Source organism: Phodopus roborovskii, unplaced genomic scaffold (assembly GCF_943737965.1).
Source record: "Phodopus roborovskii unplaced genomic scaffold, PHOROB, whole genome shotgun sequence".
Lineage (NCBI taxonomy): Eukaryota > Metazoa > Chordata > Mammalia > Rodentia > Cricetidae > Phodopus > Phodopus roborovskii.
Window position 1 is genome coordinate 62,577 of NW_026125182.1, and position 10,312 is coordinate 72,888.

The window sequence follows — 10,312 nt, forward strand, 5'->3', positions numbered from 1 at the left end:
GAGTCCTGGGAAAGTTCAGGAGAGAAAGCAGACTTGGCCTTGGCGCTCGGAATAGTTGGCGGGATTGAGAGGCTCTGGCGGCTGGGGAGGAGGGATGCTGCGCGGGCCCCTGGGGGAGTGAGCGTCAGAGTCCTTCTGTGTAGGGTGGCGGGCGGACTGGTAGCAGCCAGGCTGCCTCTTCTGGCTAGGATCTGGGCCGCCGCACCCTCTCACTCCCCCTGGCCTCCTTCTCCCCACTCCCGCTAGGCCCTTCTCCAGCTGCGCCCCGCAGGACCTGGCTTCACCGGCCTCCAGAACCTATCAGCGGGGCAGTCCGGCCAGGGACAGTGCGGCTCCCCGGGTGTTGGGGCCAGGACCCCTCGGGGAGCGGACCGGCCTCCCGCAGTGCTCTGCCTCCGGGGTTCCAAGTCTCGTTTCTGTGGCTCTGCAGTCCGCTAAGTCCCTCACCCCGCTCTTCTCACGTCCCTCTTTGCAACCTCTCGTCCACCACTTCTTCCCTTCCCACCCCTTCCCATCTCTTCGCTTTGCTCTCCGTCTCCAACCTCTGCTCTCACTGGGCTTTCCCTGGACTCGCTGCAAGGACCTCCCTTTGTCTTGATCCTGGATCCGATTCCCGCCTCCGAGGCCCCTCTCCTCTCCAGCACAGCCGCCCCGTCTGAGGCATTCCCCCTCCTCGAGTTCGTCCATGCTTACGGGGATGGCAAGTAAGGGACTGGCGCCCATCTTGTTCAAGTCCACACTTGCCTGCAGGCCGTTGGGGAATTAAGGGAGGAGGGTTTGTGTTAACGACTACAGGATTACAGCGGAAAAAGTCCTGACCTGGGGTCAGCCCTAAGCCAGACCTTTCACAATCAGAGGGGGAACCAAACAGGTCCCAGGGGAGACGGCAACAAGTGGGCTCAGAGAGGGGGAAGGGAAGCAGGGTCTCCTGGAAAGCAGAGGCGAAGAAAAGGCAGGGTGGCTCGCTGCTCCCGGTAGAAGGACCCTGCGAAACAGCGGTCACCAGCGGGATCGCGTGGGCCTGGGTCTGGGCCTGGGCAGCGGCAAGCTGCCTTCAGAGGTCTTGATCTCAGGGAAATGTTTGTTCTGGCCAAGTCTAGGGGTCCACCTGCATGCTGCTCCTTGGGAGTCTAAGGAGAAAGCTTCACAGGCCTCTCTTCCAGAGAGGTTTTATTAACACAACTCAGCGTACTTGACCAAGTCCTCAAAAGCTGGACTTTGTAGTCCTTTGGTGAATCCCGCTCCATTTTAGACTCTGCACAGCCCCTCACTTCCTCTCTTTGGGGCTATGGGTGAGGTGGTGTTCAAATGAATGGAATGCGTTAACACTGCAGTCTGTTTGCCAGACCTGGTTCTCTACACGGAGTGAAATAACAACGGGCAAAATGCACTGTTTGTTCAGCCTGATAAAGACACGGAAGGTGGAATGGTTGAGCAGAGGGAAGCTGGAAGACACTGTATAAAGTAGGCTCATCTTCCTTAGAACCCCAAGGATTAGTACTGAGACGATTCCACTGGCAATGTTGGACAAGTGTGGAAAACGCGTAAAACCTCAAGGAAGTAGCATACCCATAGACAAAGAGCATATGTTTGGGTAGTAAAAATAAAAAGCACAAAATTGCCAGAGCTTCTAAATTTTCACCTAAAACCAGCAGCAGGGAAAGGAAGAATCAGTCAGTTTTAGGTGTTTCTTTGTTTTGGTTTTGTGTGTGTGTTTAAGGAAAGAACTATTGGTGAAGTCACACATCCTTGCACAGTGAGCACAGTGTAGACTCTGAGAGAGAAAGTATGTTCTGAATTCAAAGTTTAGAATTGAAGACCAGAATGCTGCGGGACCAGCTGCTACATGACCTCTATGGGAAAAGTGGCTACTGGAGAGACACTGGCCATGGAGTCTTCCTGAATGCCCCTCGGGCAGCTCGTGAGGCTTTAATTGACCCCAGCCACTTCAGAACAGCCGTGTGGGCATATTAAAGACGCTGTTTGTGGAGAACAGCGGGTCACCACACGCAAAGCCTCGGAATAGTCAGCCAGTCAAATCAGTGGAAAAATCAGCTTTTGTTAGATTTTGCAGTTTCGGGAATTAGGCATTCACTGCAGAGCTGCAGTTGTGAGAAATTGCAATGTCAGGCGTGTTCCCAGTGGGGAAATATTGTGAGTGTGGAGGAACGTAAGATTGGGCCTGACAATGGGGGAAACTGACAAGAGCCATCACCCAGACGTTGTTTTCTCTCCCAGCACCCCGGAAATGATAACGAGAGATGTTACTTGGCAGCGGTGGCACACTGAGTGGAAAGAGACATGCACAGTGCAAGACCTGACCCCAGTTTCACAAGAGTCAGGGAATCCACAGGCAAAAATGCCCTATAGATTAAAGAAGGAGGAGGAGAAGAGGAGGAGGAAGGAAGGAAGGAAGGAAGGAAGGCAGGAAGGAAGGAAGGGTGACCTATACTCCAATTAGAAACAGCAACCAGATCGTCTAGGAAAAAAAAAAAAAAGATGACAGAATAGAGGACTTCTAGGTGAGCATGTTTAACTAGGAAGAGGACTGTTAACAGTCAGGCTTTTAAAAACTAAATCCACAAGCACAGTCAGTAAATGGAAGGGCTTGAACCTCTGCTTTGTGGAGCTGGAAATCAGTCCTTTGTTTCTACACTGAACTGAAGAGAGAAGGTTAATGAAGATATCTCTCTACACTTGACAAGTAGAGAGCATTTTCAACTGTGGGTCTATAGCTAGGATGTGAAACCAAAATCAGCAAACACCTAGGTAGGACATACTGGGTTTCAGAGCCCAGCAATCAAGGGCCCCCAGAAACAGTCAGGGGAAATGAAAACATACCCCGGGACTTTTGAGGCAGGCATGGCAGAGGTGGGGTCCAAGGATCCACCCAGTGTGCAGGGGCTTCAGCGCTACTGGAGAGTGGTTACACTCCCTATCTGTTCCACAGACATCATTCTTGCCTGTTGCCAGATGATCATGATTTCAAGATCAACTGGACAGGGTTCACTGTCCCATGGGTGAGACCCATGTCACACAGGAATGGTATTGCAGTCTTGTGACAGAGGGACATGCCATGAGCATCTGACCTGGCCTAAGGGAGTCTGAGAAAGCCTTCCGAAGAATAGAAGAATACGAAGCTACTTGATTCCTGAAACTTCCTGGTCCTCCCAGTGTGGACTGTTGGACTGTGATTGGTTGCAGTGGTGATGTGACCCAGTGGAGAACTGGCTTTGTTATGGTGACTTTGGACTAAACCTTCAGTAGCAGACTCAGATGTGGAGCTTTGCAAGAATGGTCTCTCACACATGGTCTGACCAGGACTCAGACAGGGTACCACAAGAATCTGCCTGCTGAGCCTGTATTTGCAGATGGCACTGGGTGTTTACAGTGGACAACTACCAGGGCTATGTTGAGACCATTAAGATCAGAGTAGCAATTTGTTATTTATAAAGTACTCATTTAGTTCTTCAATTGGTGATTTTTGAAGGAAAAAAAAAAAACAGTGGGAGGAGAGAGTTTTTTGAGTTGCATTGTTTGGACCCTGTGGCTAGAAGATTATGATGGAGCTCCTCCTCCCACCTCAGCGCACTCCCGAACACACCTGGGATCTCTGGAAGGTTAGTCTATACAGACCAAGGACAGATCTGTTTTCAAAAACCAGAAAGTGAAAGGCCTGCTGGAACTGCTACTTTTAACCAAGTGGGTTTGTGTAGACATAAACTGGATCAGTACCACTCTGGAGTCACCACAATGTTCCTGCTATGCTAACCAGATGGCAAAGATACCATTTTTCTCCTCGAATGTATCATAACTGCATCTGCAAAATGGGTATGCCCTGTGAGAGTGTCTCACAGGACAAGCAGTGTTTGTGAAAGTTCTATATGCAGATGAACTGGCTCATCTCAGCTGGGCTCAGTGTGACAGTGGGGTGGCCTCCACTGTATTGATAAGTGCAGCTACTGCCTATGGAAGAACTCAGTAAGTGATTGACAGGTAAGCAGATTTGAAACCAGAGAGGGTGGTTTTCATTTTAAAATTTAAAATGCTCAATTAAAATAATAAATCAGTTATTTCAGTGTTCCAGGCTGGGGGAGGGACGGGAAGGAGTGAATAAATGTAGTGCTGATTTTAAAATACTATGAAATTTAGATAAATGGCATGATCTACTTGCTAAGGAAAATTATATGTAGCATTAAAAAAATAAGATGACACATTATTATCCTAATGTAAATAGATCATATGCAGTCGCCATTTTAAGCAATGGAATGCCATCTAAAGTCACAGTTCAAATTAGATTATTCAGTTTCATCAAAACATAATATAAATAAAAAATGGGTAAGCTTAAATCAATCCATGGGATGGGCTACAAGTTTGCTATCAATGTCAATAACATACATTTTAAAGTGAAACTGTTGTGAGGATGTTCAAACAGATTTTGAAGAGAACATTTATAGTAAAGTTTTCAGATAACTTGCTTAGGATTTATTTTAATTGGCCCCCAAAGGGTCACCTTCCCACACTTGCTCTTGCAGTCCCTGACACTGGCTGGCACTGTGTCTGTGAAGTCTCTTCCTTAGTGAATGTACTCTCATGTGGGGACAGACACCCTGATATCACCAAGAACCCCTCAACAAACTCCATGCTGTGAGCACAGCAATGGTGTCTGATTTGGGATTTTAGGAAGCTGTAATTCCCAACACAGCCAGGTTCTGTGCGACATAATCATTGCTATGAGTTGAGTTTTCAAGGCAGATGCAGGGATTGAGGGGCCAGAGTAGAGAAGCTGGCCTAATTCCAGGGTGCCCGTTGGCCTTCTGAGTGCAGAGGTGGGGCAGTAGACAAGCACATCTGGGACGTTCTTCTGGAGTATGTGAAGAGCTGTGAGTTCCTGACTGTGGTTCTAGCCCTGTGGTTAGAGAAGGAAGCACTTGTTAAAAGGACCACAGGAGTTGGTTGGCCTCACTGCTGAGCAGGGGCAGTCAAATGGCTTGGAGGTTCTGCTGTGATCGAAATACTAGATGAGCGATACTAGAGGAGCTTGCTGTTGCCTCAGAATCCCCTGGAGACCTGCTGCACATTGGGGCACTGGTGAGTTCAGGTGCTGCCTAGTGGTACAGTGTGTTAAATGGGTTTTCCTTTAGGACCAAGTGGCAAATCCCCCTCTTTGCTCTAGAATGTTCCAGGCTCCTGGAAAGGAGGTGAGGCAGGAAAGCTGCCTTGGACCCCAGTTGACTCAGACCCCTGTACTGCTGTTCCACCTATCCCCTCAAGGATTCTTAGGACTCCTGGTGTGGAGGTGTCTTGATGCTGTGAAATCCACATGGACATGGGTTATCAGCTAATTGCAATAGATTTACCTCCAGGTATCTGGTTTATTAGCCCTTCTTGTGTGGATTTGAATAAGTGGCCTGCAGATTTGAAAGCCCTAAACACAAAACTGGATGTGGCTGTGGAGGCCTGTGCATGGAACACAGGAAGCAGCTCGGTCCACTCCCAGGATCCAGCTGTGCACATCACATGTCCCCACTCTGTTTTCTACTCCTGCAGCTTCCTCTGGACCCCACAGGGAACTCAGAGAAACAGCACAGGGATTTTAATTCAGGGAGAATCAGCAATGCAGGACATCTCAGAGGCCATGTGAGGCACATATCTGGCTGTTCTTAGCCTCAGTGAGAATGTGGAGCTAAATCGCTGCAGGTGACATCCCAGCTTTAGGAAACTAGGTTTTGACAGACAGTTTAGGTGTTAAAACTGATTACTGTGGGGACAGTGCAGCAGACCAGGAAACCCAGTGCCAATGCCAGCCTGACAGGGCTCAGCAGAGCAGTATGAGTGACTAAGAAGCATGAATGCAGGTGTCCCGCCTTCTGGTGCCGTGACCTGCCATTGTAATCTTCAAATATGTCTGGCTGCACTCAGTTATTGGGAAATGCATATGGCCCATGGGCCACAGGCTAGACATACCTGCAGTAGAGAGAGAATTTTTAATCTTTGAAGAGTAAAGTGAAAAATGTTTATGTTAATCTTTGCATATATTGCCTTAACATGATTGCCAAGCTATCATAACAGAAATATATATTAAACTGTTTGTCTCGAGTGCTTGACAGAACTAGCAGGCATTTCTGTCAGCCTAGGAGTTGTGGACAGTGTGAAATTTTGCACTGTTCATAGCAGCATTGAACCTCAGTTCTCAGATTCATTTAGAAATACGAGTTGTTGCTTATGTCTTCATGAAGTTGCATAGCTTAATTTAAGCAGTGACTTGAAATACAGTTCTTTTTTTTTTTCTGCAAATAAATGCCAGAGGTGATATATTCAGTCTGGAATAATAAAGTGTTGGTTTAATTAGTTTTTAAGAATTTTATATAATTTCCCTTACAGAGTAGATAATTTACTTTATTATCCAAATTCCATAGTCAGTGTTTTGAAATTGAGACGACATTTCTAATAGTATTCTCAGTTTAAAGACTGAAATAAATGATTTATTTATTTATTTTTTAAAATGAGCAAGAAAGTTCTCACATTGGCATCTTACTCATTAATATAACCAAATTTAAATCAGGGATGACAGAACACTACTTACTAAAGTGTGAACCCTGGTGCCAGGTAAGGGTTCTGTCGCTTTTGGAGGCAAATGATCCTCACACCAAGATGTCTACTCTGTGGCCACCAGATGTTTATCTGCATGAAGAGACTCTTGGGTAAAAGCTGTGTAGAGTTTCCCCCCACTTGAGGCTTCTATTTTATCCCAATTGCTCTAACACAAACAGACCAATGTGTTCTTTCTTTTCTCAAGTGCAGAGTGGTGACAGTGTCTACCTTGGGACCTTGGCATTGCTTGTCTTGTGGAAACAGCATTAGCTTTCTGCCTCATCTTCCCTGTGATAAAGATCTCTGTGGATGCCTGCATCTAAAGTCCTTTTCCTTTCTTTTCTATGTGCATGTTTGTGTGTATACAGGTTTGCATGCAGGAGAGGAGTGTGTGTGTGTGTGTGTGTGTGTGTGTGTGTGTGTGTGTGTTTGCACACATGCATGTGGGAATCCATCCAGAATGCCATTCCTCAGGTATTGTCCACCTTGATTTTTGAGACAGAGTCTCCCGTTGGGCTGGAACTCACAATGTAGGCTGTGAGAGCTGGCCAGTGAACTCTCAAGATCTGTCTGTCACTCCTCAGCACAGAGACTGCACTTGGGTGCCATCCCACCTGTCTTTTTAAGGGGGTGTTCTAGGGACCAGGTTCTCAGGCTTGTGTGGTAAGCATTTTACCTACTGAACTATCAACATATGTCAAGAACCCCTTCTTTAAAGGACAGATGTCACTAGCTGAGGGCCTCACAGATGACCCTGTCCTGACCTATCTGCCTACAAAGACCTTGCTAACCACCAAGTGTGCTGGGTCAGAGTTTGCAGCTCTTTCTGGGAAATGTCATTCAAAGTCATGGAATTTTCTCTTGACTGTGAGCCTCTCTCCTGGTAAACAGTGTGCATCCTGCCTCCTCTCTCCTGCTCTCCACCATGCAGCATTCCCCAGGGCTCTGCAACAGCCCTTTCACACAACTGGGCAGCTGCCCTCTAGCTACCATGAGTCACCCAGGTTAATCCACTTCCTGTGTGGTGAAAGTTTCAGGAGGCTGGAGGGGGAAGATGGCCCTCATGTGTATTTGTGGGGGGGGGGCACCGTATGCAAAATTCCTCGGGGACACAGTCACAGAGGAAGGGTACCGAAAAACTCCAGGGTACCAGGTCTACCTCACTTTTTCTTACTTATTCTTAATCCAATTTCTTTTGTGGAATTACACATGCCCATGTAAGTAACCTTCACCCCTGTGGAAGAACACTGTGAGGAGACAATACCGCACAGCCAAGGCCAGCTCTCCCTCAATCCTCCCACACTTCTGAGTACAGTAAGCCAGGCTTGATCTCTGGGTCTCCAGCATGCTAAGTGTACACCTTCTAACTTAACTATGCCAGGCCCTCAAAAGAAACCAGGCGTTAAGTCATCTACCTAAGGGCATGTCATTAAGGAATCTAAAGCTGGCAGGGTCTAGTATTTATGACTAATGTAATACACATGAATGCTGTACAAAAGACCACCAGCACTGCTAGGCTCGCTCCACCTACCTCAACCGCATTTTCTGGCAACAGCTCCTTACATCTTTTGGTCATCTCGCCCACATCTTTAAATCCATATTTCTGCTTCCCCTAGTGTGGATTTACTCGCTTTAGTCATTATCCAGACAGACATGTTCTTTTCTGTCCTTCCCACCCGTCTTTCTCACAGCAGGTGAACCCTGGTCTGTGCCATTGACATTTGGAGTTTGCTTTGAATAGATAGTACTGTTCATGGCTGAGCCTGTGGTGAAGCAGGATCAGGTTACCTTTCCTGTGGGACTGTATTCTCCAACATCACTGGTGGTCTTGTTTCATGAGACTGTTCACCTGCTTAGTTTCTTGTGTTACTTTCAGAGTAACACTGCTAGATCCAGTACAGCAGGAACACCATCTGCTCAGCTTCTTGGTGCCAGCCCTTCAAGGGCCACACATATTTGCTTCAAGAATGGCCACCACCCTCACACACTGGTCCATCTCTCTTCCACACAGATCTCAAATTCCTGGGGTCCTCGCTGGTGTTGTTGGAGACAGGGTCTGATGTATGCCACACTGGTACCCAACTCTCTGCATAGCTATCATGACCATGAATGTTTTTTCCTACTGCCTGCACTTCCTGAGTGCTTGTATGACAGGCATGGATGGCCACATCTGAGGTATGTGGGGATGGAACTAGAGTCACAAGCTGAGCTACATCCCCAGACCCACCAGGTCCCTGACTTTTTGTCACCTTGCCCTCTGCCTTTGTTTTTAGCAGGCTTGTCTTCTAAATGATATCTACACAAGAGTGGTACTTTAGCTGGGTATAGGATTCAAGGTGAAACATTGGTATAAAATTATTCCCCTGAGATTTTATCTTCTCATCTGTTGTGCTGCTTGAGAGCAATCCTTACCTTTTTAAAAAAGAAAATGTATAGTTTATTCACAGGTACTTGATTTGTAAGTAAGCTGTGCCTAATACAGTATAAATCTGATACGTTTTGACAAAATGACAGAACGACAATCAAGACAATGAACACATCTACCACCCTCACTTTTTATTTTATTCTCTTCTGCCCCTGCCATGCCTCCATCTGTAGACAGCCACATGCCACCTTTTGTCACTATAGAATATTTCACAATTTTTGGAGGTTTCTATAAAAGGAATTTTATAAACACTCTTTTTCAAAAAAAATCTGGCTTTTTGATTTACCATAATGACTTATAGTGTATATCTGTATGTCTTTCTTTTCACTGTTGAGTAGTATTCTGCTGAATGGCTATACCACAGTCTGTTTACTCACCAACTGGCAAGCCCTTGCTTTCAGTTTTACATTATGAAGTTGGATATAAGTTCACGTAAGGACACATGTTTTCAGTTAGCCCATAAGAGTGGAAAGGTGGGCCTATGATATGTTTGTTTTGTTTAAATTGCAATTGTGTGTGTGTGTGTGTGTTTGTACTTTTTTTTTGAGACAGGGTCTAGCTCAGGCTGGTTTCAATCCACCCAGGAAGCTGAGGATGACCTTGAACTCCTGGTCTTTCTACCTCCACCTTCTAAGTGCTGAGATTTCAGGTGTATTTACTGTAGTCTCTTATGGGTCCTGGGTGTAGAACCCAAAGCCTTGTGTTTACTCATCAAGGACACCAGTAACTGGGCACATCCTCTCCCTAGTTTGTTTAATTTGCATGATGACATTGCCAGGTCTGAGGGTTCCATTTATGCACAGCCCTATCCACACTCATTTTTTGTTTTTAGCTCCATGATTGAATGTGCAGCAATATCCCACTGGAGTTTTAATTTGCTTTTTCCTAATTACTACTTGCCTACATCATCTTTTCAGGTGCCTATTGGTCATCCTGACATCATCTTGTGGTAAATTTTCTGTTATGTTTTAACCATACTTGTGGGTTATTTTTATATTATAAAATTTAAGAGTCCATTTTTGTTGTTTTTTGTTTGTTTTTTTTTTATTTGTTTGTTTATTTTTTGGAGACAAGGTTTCTCTCTGTAACTCTACCCATCCTGGAACTCATGTTGTAGACTAGGCTGGCCTCAAACTCAGAAAGGTCCACCAGCCTCTGCCTCCTGAGTACTGGGATTAAAAGCATTTGCTGTCACCACCTGACCTAGAGTTACTTTGTTCTACTTCTTGAGAAAGGGTCTACTGCATCTGAGGCTGACAATGACCTCTTAATCCCCCTTAATCCACACCTTAA